This window comes from Astatotilapia calliptera, chromosome 15 (genome assembly GCF_900246225.1).
Source record: "Astatotilapia calliptera chromosome 15, fAstCal1.2, whole genome shotgun sequence".
NCBI lineage: Eukaryota > Metazoa > Chordata > Actinopteri > Cichliformes > Cichlidae > Astatotilapia > Astatotilapia calliptera.
Genome location: NC_039316.1, coordinates 34201047 through 34214640, shown reverse-complemented (window position 1 = coordinate 34214640; position 13594 = coordinate 34201047). Strand labels below are relative to the sequence as shown.

At 40.7% G+C, this 13594-nt stretch overlaps 1 protein-coding gene across 15 annotated transcripts in view; it reads right to left on the bottom strand.

The window, feature by feature from the left end:
* Nucleotides 1-7132, bottom strand: part of ptprsa (protein tyrosine phosphatase receptor type Sa) — a 230880-nt gene extending 223748 nt beyond the window's left edge. For 10 of the 15 annotated variants that reach the window (XM_026143591.1, XM_026143599.1, XM_026143595.1 and 7 more), the window contains exon 1: nucleotides 6801-7132. The gene's annotated coding sequence lies outside the window, so the exon portion shown is untranslated. The remainder of the gene's footprint in view (nucleotides 1-6800) is intronic. The other 5 variants (XM_026143603.1, XM_026143605.1, XM_026143604.1 and 2 more) reach the window with 1 other exon arrangement.
* Between the last annotated feature and the right edge of the window lie 6462 nt (nucleotides 7133-13594).

Sequence of the window (13594 nt, the reverse complement as noted above, 5' to 3'; positions counted from 1 at the left end):
AGGATGCTGGGAATTATAGGTGAGATAAATCTGTCTGGATTTCTGAGAGGCCTGTGGACAGCTAATTGCACAAAATACACTGTGCAGCAGGAAGTTTAGGATAAGTAGCCTGGTATGAAAAGAACTATCATACAACGTTAGATTAACCTTAGATGTATGACCAAATCACCCTGAAAAACCTGTGGTGACACGGTGAAAGTCACTTTGATTAAATAATCTTCCAAAAGATTTGAATAAACTTTTCATCAAAACACAACACTAAACGCAAGAATGCCATGGGTTTTTTACAACACAGCACAAAAGGTGACTGCAGCAGGAATAATGATCAACTGTACAGCCAGTCAAGCTGGCATGTCTCCACTTAGCACAATAGCAACCATAACTCTTCCATGATCAATAGATGTTCATGACTTGCTTTAAAGGTCCCATCCTCCACCTTCTTCCTATCCATCTATTCCTGCCTCATTTCCTGTCAACTCTTCTACCCTTTCTCATCTATAATTCTACCTCTGATGCTTCCTTACCCCATTCCTCCCCCTCCCTTCCTCCCCCTGTCTTTTCGTACCTACTTTTATTCCCTGCCCATTATTTTACTTTTAACTCTTGTTTGACTTTTATTTTGTGCTTTCCATCATCTGTACCAGTTTCTCCCACTACTACTCAGTATGTTCTGCCCCTCATTGCCCACCTCATCATTTCGTCCATATCCCTTTTTCATCTCCTTTCTTTAATTTCCTTACATATATATTTTTTTGCACCCACCCTTGCTTTTCCTCTATCCTCCATTTTCACCCATCGCTCCTCCTCCTTTGTCTTTTTAAAGGCTGTATTCTTAAACTTAACCCTGCAGACTTTTCTTCTTCTTTGTCTTTTCCTCTGTTTTCATCACCGGCACCTTGCCATTACTGCTTCGCTGTTCTTTCTTTTTTTTCGTCTCTCTGTCATCTCCTTCCTTCTCAAATTTGCAATTTTTTCACCTTCCCTCCATGTTTTCTTTTGTCCACCTTTTCTCCCCCTGTCCCTCATATCTCTCTCCAGCTGGTTCTCTTTTTCCATCTGCCATTTCTCCTCCTTCCAAATGTAGTGTCTCCCCTGCTCTCCAGCAATCTGCAGTTCACAGGTTTCCCAGGGCACATTGTTGCATCCCAACGGAAGCTTGCACAGCATTCTCCCATAAATAATTGAAGAGGCCCCACATGGCCAGGCACGCTCAGTCTAAATGGATTATTCTGGGAGAGATCAATGCCGGCCTGTGAGGGTTTTATTAGGGCCTCCAGATGAAATGTACAAGGCCACCACCAGTGCTATCCTCTCTCTGTCTTCATTCAGCCCTCCTATTGTGTGACATGCTCTCTATCTCCTTCCTCACCTCACAAGCATCTTCAGCCATCCACCTACTCCCGGTGATGACTACACCACGCCCCAAAGGTACCACAACCGGTGTGTTACATTACACCTCTGAATGAAACCTAAATGACTATCCACAAAAGGATATGAATCACTCATTCTTTGTCAATCCTTTGACTATAATGCTGGCGAGCAGTAAACAGGCGAGACAGTGTTTTATTATTCTTGCTGTTGTCACAATGCATCAGCCTCACTGACCCATACCAACATCAGCTTCCCCTCACTAGCTTGGCAGGAAGCATCCAGCGATACCCAGTGGTGTAGTTATGGGCAAGACAAGTGGGGAGGTGAAATGCTGCTGTGACCTTCAAGAGACACAGCCCCCGGGAGGAAAATTGTTTTCCCAAAGGACATTTACATGTATCCAGTGAGAGGTTTCCTAATTGTCTGATTTCCTGAAAACATCCTGCCAAGCTCACAGCCATCGATGTTTTGTAAGTTGTGTATCTGAGAATTTTTATTGGTTAAAAGAGACGAATAAAGCAACATTTCTGTTCATTTTTTACTTAGTTCTCAGGAAATCTCAGTTGTGCATTATATCCAATCCCATTACCTTTGTGAACCCCACACGAAAAATGAATGGACTAATTCCTTTTACAGGTGTTTACGTGAGTCAGCAATGAGCATGTAGCATCTTTAGAGTGCTTGGAGTGCAACTGGAGATATGACAAATGTTTTGAGAGACAGTGGTACGTTCAAGAGAAGAGCCCCCCACGAGCTTGGGTTTTCTAAGACTACAGATTACCACTGTAGTCATCTTTAACGACCTGTTTTAAAGTGTGATGCTTGACATACTGCTTTATTGATGTTGGTAGGGTGCTGGTGCAATGCCAGTTCTGTCATGATGCCTTTTGAGAACCACTCTATATTCCATCAGGTTTGAGAATCAGACGTCACTTAGCATTACAGGGAAAGCTGGGTAAGAAAATTGGACTTTTTCATATGACTGCATCTGTGAATGAGAGGGAATTATTGTGTTAGCCCCTTCCATGGCCACAGATATCAGTGGTATAAGTGATTTCAGCATTTTTTGGTGTCAACTTAGCTACAGCACCTGTGTTTGTTTTGTTGGAAATACATGAAACTATAGGTAATATAACACATCCATACCACAAAGGCGGTATATCTCATGATGATATATTTTGGCATAATTCTTACCAGTGAAATTAAACAGCATAATGAAACCATACTGAAGCAAAATGCAAAACTAGTACAACATACTTCCTCTTGTCACTATAATCTTTACACATTATTTGACTGGGTTTGTGACGTGAAAAGACCCTGCTTTACGAAGTAATCTGTTTGTTTGTTTTTTTTTAGATTAAGCCTAACACATTAGACAAGAAGGGGAAGGCCCAGAGGCTTTTAACCCCATCCCTCACAAGTGATTCCTTTCCTTACTTGGAATGAAGGATAACATTTCAATTATTCCAGGATCAGACAACATCTTCCTGCTTGACATGTTAGCTGTGCTGGGAAAATGCATACATATCAAAGCCATTAAAGTGTCAAGCCCAATGGTAGGCTCAAACCAGGTCAGAATGTTCATGGAAACGTTTTGAATAGTGCATTTTGCCCCCATTCTGACAGTCAACTTTCTCTAAAGAGCTTATATCTCAGCTGTTTGAAATGACAAATTCAGAGGATGCAAGGACATTTCTTTCTTTGCTGTTAGAATATTCCAGAACTCATTAGCATATTTCAGGACCATATGCTTTCTGACAAGATTTACTGTACAATAGGGCACAGTTGAAACACAAGGCTGATTCCAAAATGCGCTGTCACATTATTCTATCCTTCCCAAGTTTTTCTTTAATAAGTTAATCACCTCTGGAGTGGCAGTCAGCAGTTGTTTGGTTCTAGATGTCAATCGTGTTTTACGCTATTAACGTGCATTTAAATTACTTTGGTTTATTTACAGAGATGCAGAGATGAAGGGGAATGGACACTGAAGCTGACATTTTGTTACCTAGAATTTCAAACTCTGCCACAGGCGGGGCAGGAGGGGGGGTGGGGGGGTGGGGAGGAGGAAAAAAACAGCCCATTGTTTATCTGGAGGTGACAACTAACAAGCACTCTCCTGGTAATTAGACTGCCTCAGTGCACATGGACGAAACGCTCCATGAAGGGTGCCTATGATTTAATATTTTCTTCTCTCTCTTTTCTTTCTGGTGTTACTTTACAGCATCTGAGTTTCCATAAATAGCTCTACCAGCCCTCCACATCCATTTTCATTTCACTTGCGTTAATAGCGTGACCAAAAATTTTGGTTTGGTGGCTTTTGATGAAACTGCAGAATATGGCTCATCTTGTAATAAAATCATATGTTTATGTGCGTGAGTCTGTAGGTGCTTGTCTGTCGCTCTACATATTTGCAAGTCCAGTGGTGATTTTTAACAGCCGTGGCCTCACTCGTGTGCCTGAAAGTATCTTGACTGTACAGCTGGCGACAGGCAAGTATATCTGAAGCATATTTCAGCAGGAGCAAACAACGGATGCTAACATGCCATCCTATTACATATTTCATGCATTCATAGAGCCTGAATATTAAGCTAACATACTCTTCTATTACAACATCTTTAATGCTCTGCACTCACTGGTCTCACTGGTTGTGTCAATGAGGGTTTCACCTTGCACCTCAGCCACCTGATCTTGAACAAGAGGAGTATCAAGACATCCAGCAACAATATTATTTGTTAAAGAACAGTCCTCACTGACTTTATCCAAATCTTTGATCCTTGATCTGTTAGAATGACCTCTTTTGCATGTCTAACATGGGTATTTGACTGCTCCATGAACACACATTGGATGCTGAAGAACTGCATAAAATGTGTTCTCCAATTAAGTATGAAAGGCTGTTCTTCCACAGGCCTGTCAGACAGGAAAGACTGTACTCTGCATTAGTGATCATTGGGTACCACTGCATCTTAATATTAAGAGGAGGACAGAAACATAGCGACACATCTTTCTAAAAGATGGATCTGAATTAGAAATTAGACTGAAATATTAAAATCATACAAATAATAGCCAAATGAATCCCAAGGGTGCTGTTCTGCCTAAAAAAAAGATGAGGGAATACAAATCTGTATGTGTGCATGTCTTGCTCTGTGTGCTAAGCTGCATCACATTATTTGTTTCATCATTACGAAATCAGCTCTGCATATTTCTAAATCTTCCTTGCAGAAATCAAACTTTTGACTGTTACTGGAAAAGAAATGTGCATAAAATGTGAAAAATGTAAAACTCAAGAGGCACGTGGTTTGTTGCTTGAATAAATGTGTGGTAGCATAAGTCAGAATATAATTTAGGAAGTATCGTGGGCTATTTTAAGTGGGGGGCGAGGGGTGCGTGCTTCTTCTTCTTCAGCCCACTGGTGGCTGTTAACCTGACTTGTTCTGATGTTTCTGGGCATTGTGTTTTGCCCGTGTGGAGGATGGGGCGAGGGGGCGGGAGTCACTCCAAATTTCTCATGTGACGGAGCATAACAGGGAATTGTAATACACAGCAACATCATAAATTTGATTACATTACATAGCACCGCGAGCCTGTGAGCCATTTCCAGGCACCATAAAAAAGCTATAACTAAGTTACCACTGGTACAGAGAAAAATGAATAAAGCCATTTTCTTTTAACAACCCGGGCGCGGGCGAGATATTGTTCTCTCCTCTGGCTTTAATGAGCTTTGCTGACCCGCGATGCGCTCATTGCGATCGAAACAAAGAGATGGAACAAGATGGGAAATGCACAACTTCGTGAAAATGATAGACTAAATTGTTTTGTGCCAAATATGGCAAAACCAAGCTCCAAATAAAAATATGCTATTAGAAATAAAAAAAAATGCTGTTAGAAATAAGAAATCGCCTAAAAAGACTATCCTTGCTCTCATGAATAATAAAAAGAATGAATCCGAATGATACATGATGTGTTTGCTTTGCTTTTATAAAAATATTAAACTATGAGAGGAATCATCCAAATCTTATAAAACTTAAAAAATGGTTACTCAGTTTGTAGTCCGTGTCCCGGTGACTGTTTATGTATATATACATATATATATATGTGTGTGTGTGTGTGTGTGTGTGTGTGTGTGTGTGTGTGTGTGTGTGTGTGTGTGTGTAAAACCAGCTTTTTACATTTTTAGATATGTCTTCAGAGGCTAAACACAAGGTATTTTACGTCAAATGTCAAGGGGAGCGACAGGATCTACAGACGGGAGCAAATTCCAATCGTTTCGGAGTTTCCAGCTTCAGCAAGGACGTTACTGGCAATTAGACAAAGTCAGTGTCATTGCTGTGCTGACTCCACCTCGGTGGCTCTGTGGAAAGCTCAAGCGACGCACCTCGAAACGAGCCCAAATACGTTCTACAAGCCAGAGGCAACGTGATGCGCAAAAGCAAAAGCCCGTCCAGGGGCGCAGACCAAACGCCGCTCTCAAAGTCCAACACTTACAGGTCACGCTTGAATACTGATCAAACAAGAGATCCACAGAGAGAAAGGGGAAAGAGATACAGGGGACAGAAATGATCGAAAATAACATTTTTACGGTCGATGCCTACGAGAAGAGCTGGATGTGTCCTGGTCTGTGGGCATGCCTATATAGCCGGATTCTAACGAAACGCCTGTCACGATTGACTTGGTCAATGAAACACCCCCCTGTGGAGATGCACTTGCTAGATGGAGAACCCCCTCCCACCACACACACACACACACACACACACACACACACACACACACACACACACACACACACACACACACACACGCACGCGCGCACGCACGCACGCGCGCGGGGAGAGAGAGATACAGAAAGAGAGAGAGAAAGCGAGAGAGACACACCCCCGCCCGAAAAAAACGAATGATTAAGAAATATGGGAAATGTTCCAAAGAAGCTCTATGCTGCGTAAAGAGGAGTAAAAGAAGACCTTAAAGAAATCCTGCTTCGCCTTTCTGCTGCAGAACCACCCAGGCGTCTTTTTTCATTTTGTAATTAAGTGAGTGGGAGAGCAGAACAGAAAAGGGAAGCAGTGCCTGTTGCGACCGTCGTTATTTAAGCGGCAGATATGCTCTGCCACTATAGCAACACCTTTGCGAGGGCAGAGTCGAATCTCCCGCTGAGTCCGGGACTTTCGAGCATCTCGTTCCGTCGCTAAGCCCCGTTTCAACTTGAACGTGCTTTCTTGCAGTATTCTGAAACGCTTTCTTTGGAGACTTGCCTTATGCTCTGTGCAGGTGTTAAAACGACAGGACAGAAGAGGTCTGTGCGCTCCCAGACCCCATGCCTGATGCTCCCCCCCTTTCTTTTACACACAGATAAAACCATGACATTAAAACCAAGGTCTAGTGGAAGAAAAGTAGCCAAACACTGTTCGGGAAAACAGGCTGAGAAGTCTGCCTACCTTTTGTCGGTGTCGGAGTTCCAGCTTTTATTTATTTTTTCTCTCTCTCTCTCACGCTCTCTCTCAGCTCATAAACCCATCACATCTTCATGTTTAAAACAAACAATAATCCCCGGGTTTGTGTTAAATATGTTCGTCCCCGCGGCAGGTCCAGTCAGGAACCGTACACGGGTTCCCCTGCCGGCTTAAGTAGTGATTTTAAAATCCACCCAAGAGCGCAGGATGCTCAGGACGCGCCTGGGTACGGCAGGAGGAGTCGTTCCCTCAGCAGCAGCCGCCGTGCGCACTTGGAGAAACCAGAGCTCTGTCCGTGCAGAGAAGCTGAGGGAATGATGTCATGCGTCCGGCCCTCCCTCTCCAGCCACCACTCAACTGAAGGCTCTCTCTGTCTTCTCTCCCCCCTCCTCTCATTGCCCCCTTCTTTTATAAAACTACTTTAACATTCTAACTTTATTATCATTACCTTTGTTGGTGTGTTTATTTAATTAATATTTTACTCATTAGCGACTATACATGAAAACTGCTCTAAAAAAGGAAAAATCTAAATTTTTACAATGACCTATTTTGACCTATTTTAACTCAAGATAATTCAGAATTATAATACAACTTTTCCATATATTCCCTAAACAATATCGTTGAGCAGTGGAGTAAAAAACGGGACTTTATGCGTAAGAAGAATTTTTTTTAGAATGCAGGTTTTTGCAGTGCTCTACTCGCTATGATGAAGTCATACAGTTTTTCCCCGCCTTACTAAAGGTTTCATCCAGTAGCATCACCAGCCTGCCTTTACCCGCCATAAGAGGGAAGGTAAGGTAGCATGAAACAGGCCAATGCCTACAGCGCACTGCGTCATGGCAACCGCCCCCTACTTGGTGCAGCAGGGGTATCTTAAAGATAAAGCATCATCTCTTCGTATCAGACTCAAAGGATAAGCTCGTGTGTATATCAAATATTACACTGCGAATGCAAACAATCCATCTCACTGGACTGTTATTTACCCATTTATTTAAACGAGACTGTGGATAAATTGTGTTCTAGTACACACATATTTTTAAACTTCTAAAACACAGTTAACAATAAGTTCTCCATATGATATGAATTTCCTCCCCAGACGATGTAAGGGCAAAATACAAAACTGCAACTACAAGGTGTGACTTAAGAAATGTATTAAACAGAAGCCAGTGTGTGATTCGTTAATATTATAAAATTATTTTTGTTTGGGTTTACTGCAAAACCTTCACAATAGGTAAGAAGACAATGAGGTATTTTCTGCACTTTGCTTCTGACTGCTAACCCCCCCCCCCAGAAAATGAACAAAAACAGACTGATAAGGCCCAAGAGGACATTTAATCAATCAGCTTCAGTTGCAGGTTTTAGTTAATCAGATATTTTAAGTGACAAAGCTGCCTTCCTCAACTTTGTCTAGTGCCACAGATGCTCTTACAGGGACGACCTTAAATTTAACCTCCTGGAGCCCAGCCACTCATACTTCTCCTAATGCATGGAGTTGCTCCTTGAAGGAGGCACTTAGCCTCAAGTGGCCAAGAAATGGCAGCTGATGGACACTTGACCATCTTTCCTATCATGCTGTTTTCTGTATTGTGGTGATAGACACACTCTCACTTGTTGTCACCAGTGGATTTTATATTTATATCTATATCTATATCTATCTATCTATCTATCTATCTATCTATCTATCTATCTATCTATCTATCTATCTATCTATCTATCTATCTATCTATCTATCTATCTATCTATCTATATATATATATTCTTATTTATATATATATAAGAAAACCTGAAGAACCATGAGCGCTCTTCTTGCCAGTTGATGAGAATTAGCCCTTAGCATCTGTTTGATGCCAAGGGCTAATTCTTGACCTTTTTGATTCCCCTCAGCTTCATGTTCACAACATACTAATATGTACACTGAAGATGTTTTAACATTCTCAGTTTCTCAGAAAAAGGAGAATAGGAAACCACTGATAACAGAATTATTGCCCTCTTTTCATGTGTATGTATATCAGTTATACAATTATGTTTATGGCCTGTTAAACTTTTATTATAAAGAATAAGAAAGATTGTTTCCATCTGTTAATACACCTGTATACAATGCAAATAAAATATGAAAGAGGAATAAAATGCATAGCTATCCAAAGCCAGGAAAAATATGGACATTCATCCTCCTTCAGTGCACTTCATCCTCACCAAAGATTTACTCTGATCCCCATTTTTCAGTCTACAAAGGACAAAAGATGCAATGCATTATGATCCAACCCCTGCTGGATACACTGCATCAAGCCAGATAGAAGTAGAAATACACAGCTACATGTTATAGCTGTGTACTGTGACAGTGTCAAAAATAAGTGGAACAACTGCTATGTGGACTATTCTCATTTGCTTTGCTGTCAGTCTCTTAGAAGACAAAGAAATTCTTTGTAGTGAAGTGAAACAGAGTGTTTAATACAATGAGAACTGTCCACTGTCTGCACTTCTCATGCTGCTTTCTTGAACTTTAATTATTTTTTAGCTTTGTTTTCCTCTTTGGGGTGAACAATTGTCACTCAATTCCTGCTTTTCAGTGACCCAGCAGTCTTCCTACAATTACCGTCACCACGGTCTGACTATGCACCATTGTTTTTTTGTTTGTTTTTTTCCTTTTGGTGGACTGCAAGTAATCACATTTCCATACCTGGCACATCCAAGATTTTTCTCCACACATTACAGACTTATAGCAGTAGTTTGACTCATTTCTGTACAAGGGGGAAAAAGAGTCCTTCTCTGGGACTGCATCATCCTTCTCAAACACCTGCCCTCGCTGCTGCACCTCAAATGCAACCTCTCTGCTCAGCCTGCCTTCTGTTGCGTTCTAGTCTGCTTACTACTGGTCCTTAAGACTGCAGTAAGAGCCTCTAAACCTGTACAAGTGAACAATGAAGTTCCTTTTGCTTTCAGTGGGCTCAGATGATCCCTAATAGTTAGAAACTACTGTGAAAACTACAATGTTTCCTAATATGAACATTATGTACATCTGCTGTTCAGTGGAAGTTCAGTCAATGCCTATAGTTTACAACTGCATAATTAATTAATAATTATAATAATAATAAGCGCTCTGATCTTGTAACAATGTACATGCTTTTTCATCCCTTATACAAGCCACACATTAATCGACTTCACAGATAAAATGTAAAGTTGGGTTCTTACACTTCTGCCCAGCCCATGGTGTGCATGGGGGCAACACTTTTTTTTGGTGTTCTTTCCGAGTTATGTTCTAGGCAACACATGTTGTGTAAAAATACCACCTACAGCTGGTATATAATACAGACTGATTATGTGTTTCTCAGACCATGATATCTTGACTAGAGTTGGTGCACGTTGATGTTTGCTTGGTGTTTGCTGCTTGAAGAATAATCAAATAGCATTATTTCACCTGAAGACGAGTGCTTTTTTCAGGACTGTCTGGACCATTTAATATCAAACATAATTTGCACCTGGATCCTCTGTATGCATCCTGTGTTTGCTGCTGGGTGCTACAAGAAATTACATACTCTTTGGTATCTCAGCTCCTCGACCTGATGGATTCATTTTACTCACAGCCACTCATTTGGATTTTACTGTCTATCCAAAATATTTAAAGTAGAACAAAAAGTGATCGGTTGCCTAAGCGAAGCACATTAATTGTCTTATTGAACTTATGTGATAAAAATTTTAACAGTCATAAAGTTAGCATGGTTTTGTAAAGACTAGACTAGAGAGTGTGCATGCACGGGTGCAGTTAAGGCCTTTTAAAGATGGCAGTCCTCAACTAATTTCTGCACGATCTGGCAAAACAGAGGCAAGGAAAACATCCATCAATCCATCAGTAAATAAAAAATATATATATAATTTGTGGGCCCAGTGGATCAGATTCCTAATCTAGGAAGTATGGAAGCCTTTCTCTACCCGCGTAGCTGGACATGACCTTTAAGCCAAGCTAAAGCATTTAAGTTCCTCGGAATGATCATTTGATCATCTTTTTCTTATCTTTGCTTTTACTTTAGATAATTGGACGTTCCTTTGATAACATCTGCTTGCACAAGTAAGGGGACACCAGACACTGTGAGCCAAAAGCCAATAGGACAAGCACTTGGAAGTGAGCTGATGATGATCCAAATATGCAGCATGCATTTGAATATTCATGTCTTGGTGTCTCAATTAGTTTTGTTCTCACATGATTCTCCTGCTCTTCACTGCAGTAAAGAAGTATATCATGAAATAAGAAAAGAACAACCCGTTCTAAAATTTGCAAATGGAGATATCTGTTGAGGCTGCTACTAAAACTTAATTTGCTATGTTTCCGTGCGTTCAATTTACCTCGGCGAGACCAATCATTAAAGCAGTTAAGGGAATATTCTCCTGGCATACTGTCTGTTGTAACCTTGCCATGTCTTTGAGGTGGATGAGTCGGAGAGAACCACAGTAATAATAAAAAAAATCAGCTTCTACAAAGTATTAATAGACATCAGTCACACCACTGTGTCTCAGCAACAGTAGCTTTTTAAGGGTTGCATCATCAGCCATGAAAAGACTATAGCTGAATTCTATTTGGGTTTTAATATAAATGTTTCTCTTAGTTAAAAGAGCAGAATTTTGCCTCGAGTATTAAAAAAAGACCATAACATCAGTTTTACACTATGTGGCAAACTCCAATCTGCTTTGAGTTCAATGGAATAATGTTACCTAAACAGCAGAAGGAGCTCATAACAAAATGAAATTATCCCAGTGAAACTGATATTCACTGTCATACAACCAAACTTAATAACAGAATTTTCTGTTGCTATTTATCTGAGGAAGGCTGAAACAGTTCCGGACACTTGATAGGTGGCATTGTTGGGGGCCAGGTGAGTCTCCCTGCATCCTCATAAAATGATTCTTCTTTTTTGTCTTTCTCTATTACTGTCAGCTTTCCTCATGTCTAAATAAAGATAAAAGAAATGATCCACTCTCAAAAACAAGTGAGCCTGCATCTTGTCTTTAATTTTCTCACAGCACCTTTCTGCTCCTCCAACTTCCATTCTTCAATCACATTTTTTCATTTTTTTCATTTTTTTTTGCACTCAACACTGCTTAACTGGCCTCACTTCTCCATAACTCCTTTTTTTCCTCTCTTCCTCTGTACATTCACCATTGTGTGGGAAATAGATGCCAATCAGAGTGACTGGGTGAGTGGTTTAATTAGAGGAGATATAGTGTTCTGTCACCTTGCACTGAGCACCCGCAGTCAAGAGCCCCTGACTTGAAGAAAAGTCAGACAAGGCCATTCATTGATTGGTGATTTCAGGATTGTTACTTAATCTACAAGATACGAGGGAAGAGCTTTGACTTAGATTAAGGATAAAGGTAATTCACTGCAATGGAATTTGCCTTGCCAAAGCAGAGCCTGTTTGCAATTATGCTAGTCTAATTTTATCAGACAGACAGACAGCAGGCCCAAGAATGCTGTAAAACAAATTAAGTAAAACTGTTGCATTGTCTCTTTAGCTTTAATCAGTGCCTCTGTTTTGTTTGTACAGGCTGTTTCCTATACACCATTAATTTTGTTTGCACTGGTGTTTGACACAGTAAATAACCTCAAAAAATTAAAAAGGCATAAAACAAACCTGGAATTCTAAAGATGTTTACAGACAAAACTTGAACTTAACACAGATAATTGTGGGCATTTGTGACATATTTCACTCATCATTTAACCTCTCTCTTTCTCAAGGTGTCAGAATGATAAGCAAAACACTTAAAAGAAATAGCCAAGCAGCTACACCCACAATACCAGAAGACGAAAAAGAAACACCAAGCACCAAATCAAAATGGGGGTAAATAAACAGCTGAAACTAACACACCATTTTCCATCAATAAGGAGAACTTGGCCTCAAACACACAGGCTACATACTGCTAAGAACAATGGTATTGTGGCACCAGGGTGCCCCTCTCCCCCAGCTCAAGTACTACCTGGCCTGACTGCTGAGTGGAGTCAGCTGCAAAGGGTGGCACCTATAAGGCAGGCGTGAGAGAGTGCAAAACCCACCCACACAATAGGCCTAATAGGCTAAAGTGGCACTCCGCTTGCTGTATGCTCCTTTGGATAAAGTGTCCCACAAATGAGATATCCACCTCCCAGCTGTCTGGGTGGCTTTTGATTCAGTAACTAAGGGCGAGCCATCTCGACAATATATATGCATATATAGAAATACATCCTGCTCTGGTACTTTAACCTCTGGGGGGTCCTAGAAAAATGCATACACTATTGGGCTTAGAGCCACAAATCGACCACGCCATGAAAAGTGCCATAAAATATCTATATATTAATATTTTTTTCCACTTTAAATTAGCCAATCTTTTAGACCTACTTCTCCTTGAAATATTCATATCAAGTTTTAATTACATTTCGCGGATTTTAACCCTTTATATCCCAGTTTCATCACATGGCCGCACTGTTTTTTTAGCCCCAAAAAACAAAGAAATCAAATATTTCCCAAAAGATACAATTCCAAGGCCCGGACTCCCGAGTACCACCAACATTCGGAAGATGGCCCATTATTTGGTTGTAATGACCGTGGAATGGGAAATAGCGTTTATAATGGGTTTCAATGGGGCACAAATCGACCACTCGGACCAATAGTGTAAGTTTATCTGTAGCTCAGCCACTGAAGCTAATTTAAGGGAGTCAGACTGGAATTTTGAAATATATGTAACCAGACTTTTTTTTGGGAAAGTTGGCTATATTCCGTTCAACACAGTGCAAATGGCGTGTATACGAACAA